Here is a 20,910-nt window from a genome sequence, read left to right as displayed (position 1 = left end):
TCACATAAAATACATTAATGAAAATTGAGATTAATTTATAACTAGCGCTAAAACTTGAGAATTTTATGAAATCCTTAACGTAAAAATAAATGTTTTCTTTTGGCCAGCTGCCTAGGAAAGAGATTGTCAAATAACCTGACTTGTTGAATGAAATATAGCCTCAAAAGGGCTTAAGATTTGTTTGAAACAAAAATTTTACTTTTAATACGGTTTGAAATAATAATTACATTATTATTAGAGATGAAGATAATACTAGTAATGATAATATTACTAATCATAATAATAATAAAAATATTATTGAATAAAAAAAATAGTTTCAAAATGGCTCAAAACTTGTTTGAAGCAAATATTTTACTTTAAATATTATTATATAATAGTAGTGACGATGATACTAGTAATAATAATATTACTAATATTAATAATAATAAAAAAATATTAACAATAATAATAATAAAAATTCTAATAATAATCATATTGATAATTACCGTAATAATAATAACGATGGTGACGGTGATGGTACTAATAACAATAGTAGTACGGTAATATTAATAATGATGGTAATATTAATAACTTTAATAATAATAATAGTAATAGAGGTAATAACTTCTTTTTAAAGAAAATCAATTTGAGTGAAGATTAAAATAACTAAGGATTTGGGATTTGGTACGAGGTGTTAGTAAAAGAAATAAAATGTAGAAAAATATGCAAAAGAAAATGTAGACGAGTTTGATGAGTTTTGTAAAATTCTAAGTATTGAAACTGAAAAATAGTATAAGGTCGACAAAGGATGCGGGGTTAGGGTGTTGCATGGCGGAAACAAGTTAGGCCTTCCAAAGTATGGCGTGTGTGCTAAGGTCACCACAATGTTAGTAGGCTTGAAGCATGGGGTTAAACATGTGATTGAGACAAATGGTTAGGTAAATGTCTTGCAGATGGGTGAGTGGTGTTGAGTTTGGGTAGGTTTTAGCAATATGTGGTAATTGAATGTATCACAAATTGAAGTATATCAACGTTTCAAGAAAGTAACGCAGTGGATTTACACATACTATACAAAGGACGTGTTTTTGTGTGAGGCTCTTTGGTTTGCATTTCCAAGAATGGTGTTAGGTTTGAATTTTAATTTACTATAGCGATGAAGGTGGGTGCGGTCAAACGTGGGGTGATCGGGATCGCGGAGGCCATTTACTTGATAACTTGGATTGTCATTTCGCGAGTTGAGTGTAACAACTAGGAAAACAAGGAAGCAAGATACGAAACGTGAAGAATTCGCGTGACTTGAGACGTAAGTATGAAAACGACTAATGGATACAAGTAAAGAAAAGAAATCGCATGAAACAAATTTGAAATCGAAATTGGAATTCCCATGAAACGTCTTGAATTTTCACCTTTCAATAAATGAAAACCTCATAAATTATTGAATAATCATATGGAAAAAATATTAAACTTACAATAAATAATGAAATCGAATGTACGTAAACCACCATGACTTTTAAATTTTCACTTCTAAAACATAAGGGTAAATAAATATGGAAATAAGGTAATCGAACTGAAATTCGACCATTCATGTATCACCCCATTTTCAATTCTAAAATATAATAGTAAAATAACAAAGGAATTGTTTGAAATTCGGTTATTACTTTGCAAACTTTTAAAAGTTTAAGCCGTAAATGAGCGTATAAATAAAGAAAACGTGTCACAAATTTTTTCTTTAAACTTAACTATTCTCGTATAAAAACGCGTAATTAAATCTAACCGAAAGCTGTGTATTTGTGTACAGACTTCCAGTTAAAACACATTGTAAAACATAGAGGAGTGCAACCATATTCTTTTCACAAAGAGAACATGGTCGCGTTTGAAAACTTAAAGTTGTGATTCATATGGCGTTGAAAGTTGTATGCTTTGGCTTAATAGAGTTCATGCTCTTTTCTAACTCTCCAGGTAAGCAACCGGGTCCCGCGTCTGATTGGGATTTATACGCATTGCTTATCCTTAGGTTTCAATAACCTTGGTGTCAAGAGTTTCGGAAAACAGGCACGTCCCCCTTACAGTTTACTACATACCCGCCATATAGAACCATCTTTAAGAAGAATAAATATCGTAACACCACAATAAAAATAATAATTGAAATGTTGGAAAACTATTTGTTTTTAGGCATAAGCCTTGGACTTGTGTGTGCTTGTGTAATTGAAGTAATTGAATCATCAGTATAATAGTATTTGCGTACATAAGGCATAAACAAATTAATAATAACCAAATAATGTGCATTGAACAATCAAATAAGGCTCACATAATTTTCTAATCATTCAACCTAAACAATTAATCAAATAAACTATAACCTACTAGAACACTATGTCTAATGTCCTATCTTATAGTCACGGTTCTGATACCAATCTGTAACACCCCGGCTAAAGCGGAAACGCCTGAGTGTGACGTACAGATTGCCCAAAACACATGTGACACTATTAAACGACAATATTATCATTAATTCATTCCAGAGCATCAAGTACACAAGTTATTTCAAATGAACAAACACAAGGGAAAACGAACAAAACAAACATCTTCTTGTTTATTATCTAGATAACCTAACTTCTAGTATCCTCTTCATTTCATCCTCTAATGAAAGTATCTGTAGCATATGTATAAAATAATGTCAACTAACTTAATAGTTGGTGAGTTCACACATTTAAATAATATATAAAAACCATACAATTCCATGAAAACTTGTGAAAACCACATAAGGGTACTTTACACTAAAATCAATGGTCCATGAGTGTAAAGAATAAATTAAGGTCTTTTCCAGTTGGGATTGTGCACCAACGTACTCAGATCGGAGTCCCTTTTCCACTAGAAACAATGGTCCATGAGTGCAAAGGGGGCGTATGATCATACTTATCGAAGAAATCCATGCACGTAATAATTGAGCAAGTAACAAGTAATCACACAAGTCCATGATGCGAATTGTAGCTTGTAAATAATAAATAAAATAAATTGAATTTTTGATAGGATATATATGCTACCCCTAAAATGTGTAAAAACGTTAACAAGGGGGTGTGAGAAACTCACCTTTGATATTGGAGACAACTTGAAATAAATAACCGAAAGCGAGTTAACAAACGAAGCAATTGAATCTCACGAAACTATAAATAATAACGAAGATACAAAAAAAATCAAGGACTAATAACCGGAATTATAAAGTTAATTAACATATGGTAAATGAGGACTTGGGTATTTTTAATGAGTTTAACAAAAATGAATAAAGTTTATAAAAATCATTTGATGTTTATTAGTTGAAGAATGATTTGTAGACAAATAATTATAACTTATTAATATAAGATTAAATAATAATATTAATAACAATTTATGATTAAACATTTGTTTCCAGTAACATAATTAATTAATTAATTCTCATAAATAGTAGTTATTTTGAAATAAAATAAACAATAATTAATTTACTCAATTATTAATTCAAAGATATGAAGTATGTTATATCTATTGTAAAATATTTTAAATAAAAGAAATTTTTATAAATAATCTTATTTAAAGAAAGTTTATAAGTTATGATGATCAACGAATCATAAGATTCAGATAAATATACATATTCATGTTTGTTCTTGCAAAATAACTAGACTTGCTCAAAGATTTAGAAAAATCAAAGTGTTCATCTTGGATATCCATGATCATAATGATTCTTAAAACCAAAATATAATATTTTTATGATAAAAGTAACATGATCATGAAGAACAACTTATGAACAAGTATAAACATTCAAGATAAAATCAAAACGAAAGCTATAAAATGCTTGAAATGGTAACAACTTACTTGTTAGTGCTCTTAAACTTAAGAAAAGAATGGATTGAGGTGTGAAAATAATGGATGATTTGTCCTCATTTTATATTGAAAATATAGAGTTGTTATGTCTTAAGGAAATTATGAAAATTCATATTTAATATAATTAAAACACAAATTAAAAATTATTTAATAGGGTATTCAAAAGGTTTAACTATTTTAATAAATTTTATTGAATTAAAACATTCATTAGTTATTATTAATTATGTGAAAAGATGATGATAATAATAAATTAATAATAATAAAAAAAAAATAAAAGTAGTAGTTGTAGTTAAATAATAATTATAGTAAATTTCATGGGACATGTACTTAAATATTTGATCTTGATTATGAATGTTTTAAATGAGTATGTAATACTACAAATGTGATGAAATGTATAATTGCATAAAAATGATCACATAAAATACATTAATGAAAATTGAGATTAATTTATAATATTATAAAAATATGTAAATTTAAATAGGAACGAAACCGAAAATTTAAAATGGGTCGAGTTTTCGGGTTTGAAAAGTAACGAATGTTACATGAAACTACAGCATCACTTTCTTACTTTCCTCAGTATTTCCCATACTTCTCATTTTTAATATGCTGAAACAGTGAAACACGTATTTTAATATTTCCATCGTCAAAGTGGAATATGCATTTGTTTCAATCTCCAAAGCTTTCTTTTCTTCTTGAGAATAAATAGCAAAGTCCTTTGGTATAAAACCAGTAGTTTCATTTCCAACCATGGGTACAGTGTAAACATCGTCAAGACTTATCGAACAATCAGGATGTACAGACCCTATATGTGCTCAGAATCTTGGTTCTTATTTTGCAAAATCACTAAAGTTCATTAAACGTGGACATTTTGAATGTGACCCGATCTCAGCATCGAGATGAAGCATCTGTTGCAACATGTTTTGGGATGCCAGTGTGTAATAACCAACCATCTCAAAGTATAAATTAAAATAAAGGTTTAGGTTGAAAAATGTCCAAAATTGATACTTAAAGGTTTAAAAATTTAAATATCAGTAACGAATGGGTTTAACGAATGGATGACGAATGAGGTAACGGATGATATGGTGTTTATGTAACGAATGATCTTGGCTGGAATGAGTTTCTATGACGAATGAGTGTTAACGAATGTGTTTCTTTCACGAGTAGCTGATAAAGAATCAGCTACAGTAATGAATGAGGTTGTTATTCTGTTGTAACAACTTTGACACGTGGCACGAATCAGTTAAACTCAGATAGTGAATGACTATAAGACTTGTAATGAATGAATGAATTCATTATAAAGAATGAATCTATGAACACTCAAACCTTCAACAATGGAGTTTCAGATCTGATTTTTCCAGATCCAAACAACGATTCAGACAAACACAAATCAATGGATAAATCATCCAAATCTCAACCAAATTACACAAACTAATACTCAAATTTTTCGTCTCAGTCCAGCGAACAAACCCAAACTATTACGAACATTCAATTCCAAATCAAAACCAGTCCGAAATAAAAAAAAACAGAAACCTATGTTTCCTATCCATTCAATGTCAATCCAATTCCATATCAAACAATCACAATAAATCAATTCAATAACCACGAAGAACACAATACCAATTCTGAATCCAATCCAATCAATTCAGCCTCTGATTAACATATCAACATGCTAATTTAGCTAAAATCGATAAAATAAAACCGGATCTAAACTTAATGAATAATCGGTGAATTATTTATTCAAGTCACTGTGAAATACCTTAATTCACATACACAATCTAACCTCTGAGCTCTGATACCACTTGAGAATGCTAGAATTCAACTTGAGCTTCAATACGATTGATCAATTCATATCGATTAATCAACGGATCTAGTTATCTGATATGTGTATGTGAGTAATAGATAATGAATGAAGTGTATGAGTGGCAAATTGGGCAGAGTAACGGCTACAGAAAAATAGGTTAAACACTTGTGAAATTACGTAGACCGAATCAGTCTATATATAGAAGAAGAATACCATTCGTTACACATTTCGTAACGAATGACCTTCATTCGTCTTCATTACATAAATATATTAATGGGTATAGTGAATGACTCATTCTCTATACCCCATTCGTCAACATTCCAGGACAAATGGCAAAGAATAATGACGATTAGATGTTCATTATTTAAACAACCTTAACGAATGAGCCTTTACAATAACGAATGGGACTTATAAATTACCAAATTTCCCTTACATTAAAATAATAATAAATTACAAACGATTACAAAGAATTGAGACGACCAAAACCGTCCCTAACAAAAAATACTTTTACTAGCAAGTGCAAGCAAGGTGTCGAATCCACAAGGAATCAGTGGAAAGTGCTAATCTAATTTATTGCTTAATAATGGTGATGCTATGTGGAAAAATATTGTCAAGCAGTTTTAAAGAATTGATCATGAAACCATGATTACTTAAGTTGTAAAATCAATGTGAGAAAAGCGTGACTACATTTCAGGTTTAGGTAATTCAATGAATTGTATAGTTGTAACTCCTATCTCATGAATAACCACATAGATATGGTTCGTTAATTAATTTTGATAAATAGTTACTATACACGGTAGTTTGGTTATGATGATTCACAGAACTTAATCCGCCAAATTGACACAACTGAAAATGGTCTACCTAATTACCGGTTAATTTAAATAGAACTCCATATGAATTAATGATCAAAGGTGAACGGTTCAATGACTATAAGATCTAAATTCTAAATCTAAATGCTGATGAACACAAACTAATTGATTGAAAAGAAACTGGAATCCCAGAAAAACAACTGTTTGTTTAGTTTAAATAAAAGCAAGGCTAGATTAATCAAGTGATTAAATCAAAAGTCAATCCAATCATAGATAGAAGTTAAAAAACAATTCGTTCATACAAACCCTACACCTGAAGTGGTCACAAAGTGGTTTAGCCTTGCATCTGCATCTCTGTTCTCTTGATTCATAGTTGGATGTTGAATTCATGGATGATTTGGTGATTAAAGGGTGTTTGGATGGTAGAGAATAGCCCCAAAATCATCCATGTGTGATAGGGTTTGAAGGTTATTTGACTTAGGTTTTAACGAGCTTAAATATGTAAAAAAAATCCTCAAAAAACGCATTCCCCATTAGGTTCACCTTAATCTATGGTGGAGCCATCGTAGCTTACTGTGGACTCCATGCTTAGGTGATGTTTTTTCTGCAACGTTGCCATCCTACGACACTTTTTATAAACCCTTCACCATAAGCTACGGTGGATGCACTGTAACTTATGGTGGATCTGGCATTAAGATTCTTCCATTTTCAGATTTGTCTCGTCGAGGAACCCAATATTCATATGGTATGGGTCTCGTAACTTATTTTCTATCCTCGGGTATGCTCGTTTTACTTTTAAATACACGCGAATCAATTCTGAATTCCCTCGGACTTCAAAGTATGCATGTAACAACCTCATATTGGTATCTTTAATGTTCCCAATTAGTTACCGTAAGCTTCGAGCACCTTATATCATAAAACCAATCAAAGTAATCGTGTTTGATAGATATAGACAAGTAAAACAACCGTTTTTAAGCGCTATAACATGTGATTTCACCCACACATCACATTCCCGCACTAATCCTTTTTCGTCCCGAAAAAGATTTACAATGGAATCAGAATCAGAAATTGTTTCACAAAATACAAAGGTTATTTTAATTAATTGTAGATTAACACAAAAACTGTGATTGCCGATATTTTTGTCCAACTAAACCCATGCCCTAATACTTAACAAGACAAATAATGTAACACCCCGGCCGGAAGGGCTGACGTGTCACAATAACATGGTTTCTGAACAAAAGACATAATTTTATTCATTTACTTGTCAATGTATAATACGTTAGGCAAGCCAAACTTAAGGTTAATTTACAAACTTAAGTTCATGATATTTTATTCTTCTCTCTTAATCCCGCCCTATGTCCTGTGGACCTGTATATATAAAAATAAATAACGGAATGAGCTTAATGCTCAGTACGGAATAATAGGCTTAAACAATTAAAATAAAATGAAACGTAATTTTATTTGAACTTACAATGCATAGTAACCTTATTAAATAAATCAAATCGTATCATACAGAGGTACCCATGAGCGAACATAAAACGTGACAATATACAGGTAGCTACTCCTGCATATTTTTCACACGAGATGGCGAGTTGGCATTCCCGCTATCCATCTCCTTAATTTTAATCCTAGGATCGATTCATACGCCTCCAAATAGTCATGTGTACCACACTTGTATTTAAGAGACGTCGTGAACTGATCTCACCGTCACGGGTGGTGCACATGTCGATGCCGCAACAACATGCTCGTGGGACACTCCACGAGAAGCGAGACTCAGGGTGTCAGAATACAAATAATCTTATTCACATAAATCATAGCATATATATTATCGTAACATATATCGGAACATGCGATAATGAGTATAACTAAATATAATACTATCGCACGTCATGAAAGGTAAATCCAATGTCATAATAAGAAATGAAATCCAACGAACAATGAAGTGATTTGATAATCCAAAGACGTGAGGAGTTTTAAAAAAATATCTAAACTCAATGGATTTATATCAATTGATATGAAAGAAAAGAAGAGCGGGGGTAAGGATCCGTACCTTATGTTCCAAAGTAATGCTAACTTGTTGACCGTTTTTTTTTTAATTATCTACATACGAGTTATATATCTGCTATTTGAATAATATTTAAACCTTCCGTATATTCATTTTAGCTAGCTTCTGGTAATCAAAATGGTGGTTTTAGATCTACAAAATTATATGTTCATAAATCTATTATGAATAAGATGCTAAATCGATAAGTTTTCAAAATTAATTAAACTTTTATTTAAAAGCATATGTGTAACTCATGCTTTATCTATAAACAATAATGTTAATGAAATAACTATCTTATGATTAGTACTAATTATTATTAAAATAAATCAATAATAGTTTATTTATTTTATACTTAAGAGAAGTTCATAAATTATAAAGACAGGTTTCGATATTAATTGTTTATAGTAAAGTGAAGTCATACGTATCCTATGATATAATTGTAGTTACTATTATATTTCTAGGATTTATGTAAGAATTATTTTAACATAGTTCATGACATCTAAAAATAGACTAGTATGAGTATGCATGGAAAAGCTTGTGTTCTATATATTAAATAAGGATAAGAATTTAAATCATGGTGGGTCAATAAAGTGGTTTAACTTAAATATGTCTCAAAAATTATAAAAAGAGGGTGCAGGGGATGGGTTTCGAACCGAGACCATTTGTTTACTGGTTTTTGGCTTAACCAATTTGACCAAGCTCAGATTTACTAAAATGATGAAATAATAAGATTTTAAAATAAACCTTACGATTACTCCTTCAACGCTTCGTCGGAAAATGAGTAAGTTGCCATGAAATTATTTTGAGTCCTACCAGAGGTTTGTGAACATATAGTTGTGACCAAATATTACTAACAGGATATAATAGGTAGCGCTAGCTTGTTTTGGCTTGCCGAAGATTGCAAAGTCGCCGTTGTCGGAATTCTAAAGGGAATATATTTGAGGTGTGATGGTGGAAGCTCTATAACCCAACTCTTATTATAAGAGTCTTATATTTACTCTTTTCTTGGTATTCAACATGGAGATGGACATATGGTATACAAGATACTCTGTTGAGTTTATATTGGTTTGTCGGTTAACCGGTTTCTTTGTGATGTCACGCGATGGTGGTTCAGAGGTGGTGAGGGTTGGTTATGGAGTAGAGATAGTGAACCAATGAACTGTTTTGTTATTCGGGTTCATATTAGTTTTCCGGACTCGTCGTCGTAATTTAGTGTCTGAGCTTGGTAGGTGTGAGTGTGTGAACGTTTTAAGGTTTCATATGCATTTATAGTTACTTTTCTATTACTTTCAAGCAAAGGTTGGGATATGGATGAATCGTTATTATCTATACTGAATGAAGTCTTTATTTATTTATTTATTTATTTATTTATTATTATCTTTTTCAATTCTATCCAAACCTAACTTGGATCTTTATCTGGTTGTTTCAATTTTTCTTTTATACGTACTGAATTTTAATTTATAAAACATGTAATAATAAGACATATTTGTTATTTTATACTTAAAGTTTAACTAATTTAGTTATATTATTATTATTATTATTATTATTATTATTTGATTTCTATAAAATATTTAAAATTTTAGTTATTACAAATAAGGTGTGACAAATTCGTTAGTTCATATAATTAAGTGGGAACCACATTAGTGCCCTAAAGCCTCTTTACCACGCTTCACTGTGGTTTTACCGAACATGGTCACCCCAACTTGACTTAAACCTTAAACTCAATTAATCAAAACGTGTACACCATGGTTTACAATTATTAAGCACGTAGGTAATAGTTAAGACAATCAAGGATATTGTTGCCCACCTAAACTCAAGCATCAAAGTCTATCAGAATGGTCATTAGATACATTCTTGTATAATTAAATAACTATCTAGAAAGTGGTCCCCACTACACGACATACCACCATTATCAAGCAAAACCCCAGAGTGCATCATCCTAGGTGAATATGCACGATTTCATATGTAGGGTTTACAAATGTGTGGCTAACAGCGGAAGTGATCAACTCATTTTTTAAGTGCAAGGTGAAGTAACTAATGATCATTTATGACTTTTTATCACTATGTTGAATAAGTGATTCGCGTTTATTCTTCCATTTGTTGTATTGGCAGTAGTAACTATGGGTTTAGCTTTTTAGGCTTAATTTAATTTTCGTAAAGCCACTTAGGCAATACCCAAATGACAAACCGCATAGACTCGAAATTTCAGAACCCTGAAGCATCCTATCAATATAGAATTAAGACCACAAAACCATACGTCGTGAAGCGTTAACCACTTTAACTTGAATTATATTCATTTAGTTTATATCACAAGACATCTAGCATAGTCTAATGTTAAGTCTATGCAAGCATCATATCAATAGTCTATTAATATTTCAGAAAATAACATCTTTGGTGATCAAACTGATAAAAGGCTTGATTATGACCCGACTTTTCATCCTAGTTCTTACAGATTCTTAACTAAGCTAACAAAACCCTAAGATGTTTCCACTAAAATCAGGCAATTATAAAGTTCAATTAAGTCAACAACCAAACCATCCTTTCAATCTTAAAATCTGAGGATACCGACACATCCCAATTTTAGTGTGTTTTTGTTTTTTATTAACACACACACACACACATATATATATTAGTCTTGAAAACAATTTCTAAGTTTATATCATTTTCCATTGTCTTGTAAAAAATTTTAAATTAAGGATATTTTTACCAATTTTAACAATTCAAAAGTTTCTTTCCCACATCCCCACACTTAAACATTGCATTGTCCCCAATTCGTATTTTCATTTAACAAACAAGGGTGGCGCCCGAGAACTTAAACTCTTTTAACAAACAAAGTAAGGGAAAGAAGCACATACACTTTATTTAAATCCTTTTAGTCAAATGGGTCCTGCTCTTGCTGATGAGTATTGTTGCTACCTTGACCCACACTCCAGTAACTATGATATGATAATATATACTACACTAAATCTAGATCAAACCGCCATGAGCTTCTCAACACTTAGGGTTTACTATGGCTGCTAAACACAAACAAAAAGTAACATACATAAATGAAAACAAAAATAAAGAAAAATTAAATAAAAAATCGGGTTGCCTCCCGGTCAACGCTAAGTTTTTGTTAACGTCTTCAGCCAGACCGTTACCTCATTTTGCGGTTATGGTGGCCTAATAGAGTGTTTACCTTCCTCCACCTCACTTCATGTACTTCTCCAACAAAGTGGCATCTTCTCAAGTGCATTCCACCATGACCTAAAACATGCCAACCTTCTTTGTTCATTCTCAAATCCCGATGGCTTCTTTACCTTCTCCTTCTTTGGCGATTTTTCTTACTTGTTCTGTCATTCTTCTTATTAACTACCATTCCATTAAAGTCTTGATATCATTAGTTGCAATCTGAATCTCTATCTCATTCAACTCATCTTTCTCTCTCTTTTGACATGTCAAATATAGAACTCTCTTCTTTGGTGGAATCATCGCTTACACCGGGAAGAAACTTGTTAGTAGCACATGACCTACAATATTCATTTTCAAAAGAATAATCATATGAATTTGAAAATATATTTGAAATTAACTTACGGTTACCATAGGTCTTGCAAACTGTTTCATCTCTGCAATTGATATGAGAATTTGACGTTGCCAAAAACAGTCTTCCCAATATCACCTGAGGTTTTTCTCCATCCTTAGCTGGCGCGTAATTGAGCACAAAGAAATCTTCTTGGTAGTTAAAATCACTAACCATTACCGCAACACCAACCAGTTTCCCTCGGTGTGTCTTCATGTAAAATAAGCTAAATCTGAAGTGGTATCAACTTCTTGTAAAGGCTCGAAGTCAAACCGGTCATACATACTCCTAGGTAAAACACTAACACTTGCACCATAATCAATCAGTGTCTTGGTAGTATTGAACTCTCCAATCTGAATGAGAATAAGTGGTGCCCCCATTTCAACTTCTTCAACTGTGTCTTTCTCCTCATTGTCTTCAATGGTGACAGAACTAACATGTGCCTTTTTGGGATTTGATGAATTGTTGCTTTGATGATTCGGGTTCTTCACGGTATCACTTGGAAGACACCCTGAATTAGTCGTTAATTTGGCCACCTCTTCTGCTAACTGACTGATCTGTTTGTCTTATGTTGCGTTGGCATTCTCTGTTATTTCCTTATCTTTCTTATACTATTTCTGACCCTCTAAAACCGATGTCGTTAATGTGTCCAACTTCGAACTCATATCATCTTATTTGTTGACCCGCTTTCTCTATCACCCTGATTATACCCATCTCGATTAGTGTACCCCTGATTGTTATTCTGTCGATACGACCCTATTTAATACCCACAAGAATTGTAATTTTGTTGTCTCTAACCGGACTAGTAACCTGTTTTTTTGTGAATATCCCTGTAAGCCCGGGTTCGATTGAGAACTTGCATTCCTGTTGCTGAATTTGGGGTGGTTTCTAATCCCCGAGTGATAGATTTGAGTTTATATTATTTTTATAACTCATCTCACCCTGAACATAATTGACCTCTTCTTCATCCATTTCGTCATAAACAACCCCATATGTAGACATGTCATGCCCCAATTCTCTACATTGTTCACACACCGGAAATGTTTTACCCGTTTGATTATTTCCTTTTGCACTGGTTACCATCAACTTTTCTATTGCCTTTTCCATTCGAGTCAATATGGTCTTCCGATACACCACTCTCTACAGCTTTTACAGTTGACCTTTCCACCATCCTTTTCGACTGAGCTTGGCATTTTGAATTAATTGCACGTGTCTCCAAATGCCTCCATTCACATTTCATCAATACTTAAAAATGAACCGTTTGTGGTTGACTACAGATTCTAAACATCATCATTTGACAAGTTGTCATGGAAGACCATTATCAACTCCCACTGCGCGATGTTGTGATGTGGGCAGGTTCTCAACAATAGCTTGATCCTTTGAAATGTTTCATAAAAGGTTTGACCTTAATGCTAATGAAAAATTCTGAGTGAATTTCTTGCCTCCGATATTCTTTGTGGCGTGTAGTACTCGTCTAAGAACTGTTGTTGCAGATCACACCATGTATAGATGTTGGCTGATGGTAGGGAAAGAAACCATTGCTTGGATGAATCTTTCAAGCTAAATTGAAGCACCACTAGTGTAATCTCATCAGTTCTGAACCCCTTACATGAAATAGTGGCATGGATGGAGTTGAAGTCTCAAATGGATATAAGGTTCTTCACTCACTTTCCATGAAAAGTCGGAAACCCGGTAACTACAATGTCTCATTAAAAAAGTTCTCCCATTCCTCACCGGGACAATCATCGGAAGGGAGTTCATTACCACTTGTGGAATGAAATGACTTTGAACCCCATAGACCGATGGTGGAATACAAGGTTGTGAAACCCCGTCATCATAATCATAAGGCGGTGCTGGTGGCCCTCTATTTATAGGTGGGGGTCTTAGTGCTTGCTGCTACTGGTTTTACTGATTTTGGTTATGCTAATAATTTTGCTTTTGTTGAGGTGCTTAATTATAATGTGGGTACTGATTCTGGTTCCAATGATAAAAATCCCACTACTCATATTCATAGTCTTCCTCATCTTCATTCTCCAACTCATCCCAACCATCATCATTGTTCCGATCCTATGGACCCGACCTGACCAACTACTTATCACCCCCCCCTCGACTTACTCTATTATTATTTCTATTATGTCCTTGAGGAAGCATTTGTATTTGATAAGTCTGAGGTTCAAACTTTTGAAAGGCCAAATGGACATAGTTGAGATTCGTTGGTTGTCTTTGGTTTCGGTTACCGCCCTAGTTATATCGATGTCAGTTTTGGCTCTGATTCTGGTCTTGATTCTGACTGAATGGTGGTGGGTTGTTTTGAGGAATTGGGTATTCTTGCTTGATGGGTTGATCTTGGATTTCGATTGGGTCTATGGGTAGTTCCTGGTCATTCTGTTGACTCGTGGCTTTAACGTTTGGATTTTATGATTCAACTTCAGACTTTCTGTTCAAACCCGTTCTATGAGCTACTCGGTTTCTCTTAGCTATTTTCTCAATCTCAGAATAAAACCGTACAGACTTTTTCCTCTTGAGTGCTTCGTATGGATAAACCTATAAGATTATCTGCACACACAAAAACACAAAACCCCGCGTAAAATCAAACAAATAAAACTAAAAACAAAAACCAAAAACAAAACTAAACTAAAATAGCCCTTTGTGTGTTGATTCCCCAGCAACGGAACCATTTTGATTGATGTCGAAAGGTCAATCAAAAACATTGATAAAATACATTTACTAAAAAGAGCAAGTAAGGAGTCAAATTCACATGGAATCAATGGAACGTGCTAATCAAATACGTTGCTTAATAATAATTATATTAGGCAGACAAACGATGTCAAGAAACTTTAAAGATTTGATTATGAAAACACGATTACCTTAGTTGTAAAATCAATGCGAGAAAAGGGTGACTACACTTTAGGTTCAGGTAATGCAATGAACTGTATAATTATAACTCCTATCTCATGGATACCCACATAGACATGGTTCATTAATAAATTTTTATAAATAATAACTTGACACATTAGTTTGGTTATGATGATTCACATAACTTAATCTGATGAATTGATACAACTGAACGTGGTCTACCTAATTGCCAATTTATTAATATAGAACTCCATAGAATTAATGATCAAAGGTTAGCAGTTCAATTACTATAAGAACTTAATCCTAAAAGCTGATGAACACAAACTAATTGTTTAAAAAAACTGGAATCCCATAAACACAACTGTTTGGTTAGTTTAAATAAACGCAAAGCTAGATTAATCAAATCAAAACTCAATCCAATCATAGATAGAAGTTAAAAAAACAATTCGTTCATACAAACCCTACACCTAAAGTGGTCACAAGTTGTTTAGCCTTGCCTCTATATCACGGTTCTTTTGATTCATGGTTGGATAGATGAATTCACGGATGATATGGTGATTAAAGGGTGTTTGGATGGTAGAGAATATCCCAAAAATCGTCCAAGTGTGATAGGGTATGAAGGTTATTTGACTTAAGGTTTAATCAGACTAAAATATGGAAGAAAACCCTCAAACAATGCATTCCTCATCAGGTTCACCGGAATCTACGATGGAATCCACCCTTACGGTGCTGTTTTTTTCCTTACGGTCAGCTTACAACAATTTTTCCGAAGCCTCCACCGTAAGCTACGGTGGAGCCACTGTAGGTTATGGTTGAGGTGACATTAAGATTCTTCCATTTTCATATTCGTCTAGTTGAGAAACCCATAATTCATATATTACGGATCCTGCAACTCATTTTCTAGCCACGGATACGCCCGTTTTACATTTAAACAAACGCGAATCACTTCCGAACTCCCCCGGACATCAAAGCATGCATGTAACAGCCTCCAATTGGTATCTTTAATGCTCCAAATTATTTTCTTTAAGCTCTGAGCACCTACTATCATAAAACCAATCAAAATAACCGTGTTCAATAGATATAAACAAGTAGACACGCGATATTAAACACTATAAACACGTGATTTCACCCACACATCAATGCACTTTAACTAAAACAAAAAGAAAGTTTGATTGCATTTCATGCATTGATTGGAAACTAAATGTAGGTTCTCAGCCGGATCTACACAGGAGTATTTCATATACGGAGGGTTCGGAATCCCCTAAGTATACGATTACGAGTGTATGAACGAGATGATGAAACGAACACGTAATGATAACAAGAAAGTAAATCAAACACTTAATCGTTATAAGCTACTCAGTGCTCTTAACCTTTAAGCAAAACGATATCAACAGTTAATACCTAAAAACCTTACAAAACTACGGCGCAAGTTAGGTTTATATACCTACGACTTGGCGAAGTTGTCCCTGACTTCGCCGATGGGCTAAGTTCTCCACTACCGAAACGCAAACCATTAAGTTCACTAAAACGTAACAAAATACCGATTACATACACGATAAACTAAAGACTAATGAACTACTGGCATATTGCACCAATAGACTCACCCTTGGCAGTAGCTTCATTTCTCGTATAGCTTCGTCTCGTCTTTTAATCCAAAAATCTGTACCAACAATCTTCTGGCATGCACACCGTGTCTCACACAAACCGAGACCACCCTTTGATACTTCTTAGTCTCATATTTCCAAGCAGGAATATAAAAGATCTTCTTTTCATTTAGTACCTACAAATCAGCTTGAGACAAGTTAACTAGGTGCATAGGATCATACACCCTTAAGATCTCCTGTTCATCTTGATCTTCCATCACAGCTTCAGCGGTCTGGCAATCAACATACCACCATTTCAAGTCTTTCATCACATATTGAGGCATGATCTTCATTGGAGCCTCTATTAGACATCGAACTGGTTTGTACTTCATGACCATCCACAGCTTAACATCTGCTCGCAACCCCCTTTCAGTATCCTCAATCAATTTACCCTTCTGAGGCTTTAACAACACAAACTATTTCTCTTTGACCACCTCACTCCACACGATCTTTCCAACCCAACCAGCAAACATATCATCACTCCTATTTATCAACCTTAGACGTGCCAAATCTTTCACCTCACACTCAGGCAACGTGATCTTCTTTGCAAAGTATTGAATCCCATCATATCTCTTAACCACAAAGAACTTGAGTTGATCATCATAAAGCCAACAGATGATTCCCTTCTTCGATTCATCACATCCTTTGATATTATAACTCCTCTTGAACATCGGAGGCACCCTTGGTTTCTTTGTCTTGACAAACCAATGAATACATTCTTCCTTCCACCTAGGTTGTTCTTCCCATTCAGAATCACCCAACACACTATCATCTTGACTCACCTGTTCTTGACCGCCACTAGGAATATCATGTTCAACACTATCATCCGATATCTCCCCTTCCTCTAAACCAATGTCAATCTCAATCTATTCACCAATCTTTTCAATCTCACTGAAAGATAACACATCTTCAACCAAGTCTTCCTCATCATCCACAACTATCATCTCACCACCTGCACTACCAGACGGAGCAGTAAACTCCCCCTAAGATGTGGAAGCCCCAAGAGACTGTGAAGTTCTTGGCAACTCACCACCTGCACCTTTCGAAGCATTGGAATCATCTTATCTGTCCTCACTTCTTTTTTGATCTCAGCTCATCTCCCTTGCAGCTACTCTCCCCTGAGATGCCAAGTACCTCTTTAAATTATCAAAAAGTTTACGTGTTAGATCAAGAGAGATGACTATTGTCACACCCTCAAAATCCACTAACGGAGTTTTACCGTCAGAGGGTGTGAACTAACAGGATCGGAATCATTAGTTATAATCAAACCACAAATAAAGTTTTCAAACCACGAAAACGTTTAAGTGTAAATAAGTGCGGAAGCGTAAAAACCATAAACCAAGCGTTGCGTCACGCAGGATGACTTAAATCCCATTAACAATAGTTTAAAACAAGTTTGCATAAACAGTAACATTCAAATTAATGCATGATCCTATACCGCGCGCCCGCCTCGGCTACCTGAGAATAACATACTAAAAGTGTCAACACGAGGTTGGTGAGTTCACAAGTTTATATAAAATAAAGCGTTTAGCGTTTTGCGTTTTGCTTTTACCGTTTTGCGTTACCAGATAGTGTTAAATCAATTATATATCTATAGGTAGCTAGCCTATAAGGCAAGTATTACTAAGTGTTCGACACCGAAGCTGACTGTTTATCATGTGCCTTACCACCAGGTCTATCCCGACCATGGTAATGTGTTAGCCAAGATTACACCCACTCGACCTCCAGTCGAGTTAAGCGTTGGGTGGGGTTTGTCAAACCCAGTAGTACTACTCAACAATGACTCGCTATTTTCCAATACTAAACGGTTCGATGTGTAGGACTTCAGTTATTTCGTTTGCCACTTAGCCTTTACAAGTGATATATAATTTCATAACAAAATCTAAAAGCGTTTCGGAGTATGTTATATCCCCCAAGTGAAAAGCGTTTAAAGATTTTAAAAGGGGAAAGTGAAACTCACTTTTGCGAAGAATTCCCAAAAACAAGTCACCCAAGTGATGCGCATCACAGAAAACTCTCACTAGCGTTCTAAAACAACAAGGAGATTTTCTAAATGTCGGAACTATTATCGAGTCACTAGACTCGGCACATAATACCTATGCACAAGATACGTTTCGTGTTTCGTTTGTGAATCGTGTGTGTCTCAACAAGCACATTAGTGATACATTACATGTGTGAACAATTATTTGCGTGTCAAGTATTAATAATGTACATTACTAGCAATTATTCCCCGCAAGGGCAAATTGGTCAAAACATAACAATTATCTAGCAATTAGCACGTTTCATGTATTTTTCACAAAGTTCAGCAGCTAGTTTCATCAAGATAGAATTCTACTTGAAAGATTACTCTATTCAACAGATCATAGCATCTCAATTAATTCACCAAAAATCATCACAAAAGAATAAATGAATTAGGTTTCCAAAACATATTTTATTGTATTTTTATTCCACATAGATTTCTCACAATGATCAAAACATTACAACAAACTCACAACAGTCAAATTCATGCGCAACAGAATGTTATTTGTTATTCCCGTTAAATGAAAAATCTAATTAATGCAAGACCAATTGGGTTAGGTTTTTAACTCAACAAGTTAACTTCCAGAAGTGGAACCAACCCATTTGGTCTTGTAGTTCATGAGATACGCTAATTACAAAACAACTTAACAGCAGGTCTCACAACTCAGATTTGCACTTCAGTTTTGTAAAATCATAAAGATTAACTTTTACTCGTCCAAAAATTACAAACTTGGACTTTATAGAAACTAGACTCAGCATAGTACACTGTAGTATTAATAATCTCGACCAATTCTCATATTCACACCCCGTTACAGTCAATTGAACCTCAACAACATAATCTGTCCAGAAACAGTTTGCATCCAAACTCAACATATTAATCATCTATAGACCACAATCCGTTCATATGACATTCTAGACATCATAATCACTATCCATGCACATAAATTACACACTACATACGTGATTAGGGTTTTACTTGAACTCAAAATCAAAGAAACAAGCGATTAACATGCAATAACATCAATTCTAGTTATCAAATCAACAATCAATTCATAATTAAACATCATCTAATCAAAACAAAGCATATGAGCACCATATATATAATTTTTGAATCTAGGGTTTAGAATTAAACCTTCAAAAGCACAAAAACAAGCAAGAGGAAGGTGAGAGATGACTAGAAACGGGTGTGGGATGCTTCAATTGTGAAAAACGAGGTCGATTAAGGGTGGTATGGGGGTGGTGTATGGCTGCCGTTCGCAAGGGAGAAGGGGGGGGGGGGGGGCTGCCGTCGGTTTTGAGAGAGGGAGAGGGAGTGTTAGGGTTTAGATTAATATTATTATTAATAATACATGTTACATCTAGGTCTCTCAACTTCTAATTTGCACTTTTCTAGCTTATTTTAACTAGTTTGCATATTGAGTTAACGTTCCATACAATGTTATCACATAACATATAAGTCTAACACATAATTATCACATAATTATTGTTTTGATGTTTTTCGTTTATTCACCAATGTTTTGCGTCAACTCGTTTGCGAATCCCGAAAGACTACACTTGTAGTAATTGTCAAGCGTCATTTAAAGCCTTAGTTTAAATGTAATGAGATATGCGTTATAGATCCAGTGATCTTAAGTTTGAATTGACGGAGTTTGAGTTAACGGAGTTAACCTGAAATTGACGAGTGTCACATCATTCCCATGTTAAAGAATTTTCGTCCCGAAAATTTGAGTCAAGTCGTGATGAGTGTCTGAAAAGTAAGAAAAATTTTCAGTTTGTCATATCATCCCCTAGTAGAAAGAAATTTCGTCCCGAAATTTAATTCATACCTCCGGTGATTTCTGACGGTTTGCCGGGTTTCGCGGTTTTCGGTGTTTGGTCAGCCCTTCAAAAAGGTGAGGATACTTTTTCATCATTTGACCCTCGCGTTCCCACGTGAACTCCGGTCCACGTCTCGAGTTCCAACGAACCTTAACGATTGGAATCTTGCTGTGCTTGAGTGTTTTGGTTTCCCAATCCAAAACTTCGACTGGTTCTTCAATGAAGCGTAACTGTTCATCAACTTGCAATTCGTCCAAAGGAACTGCTTGGGTTTCATCGGAAAGGAATTTCTTCAAATTGGATACATGAAATACATTGTGTACGCCACTGAGTTCTGTTGGTAAGTCCAGTCGGTACGCCACCGGACCAACGCGCTCAGTTATCTGGTAAGGACCAACGTATCGTGGATTGAGTTTGTTTCGCTTTCCAAAGCGAACCACACCTTTCCAAGGTGAGACTTTGAGTAATACTTGGTCGTTCACTTGAAATTCAAGAGGCTTTCGGCGCTTGTCGGCGTAACTCTTTTGGCGATC

Source organism: Bidens hawaiensis, unplaced genomic scaffold (assembly GCF_021521415.1).
Source record: "Bidens hawaiensis isolate Kalapana, Puna unplaced genomic scaffold, B.hawaiensis_p1.1 tig00000326_1, whole genome shotgun sequence".
NCBI classification, from domain to species: Eukaryota; Viridiplantae; Streptophyta; class Magnoliopsida; order Asterales; family Asteraceae; genus Bidens; species Bidens hawaiensis.
This window is presented reverse-complemented; position numbering follows the sequence as displayed.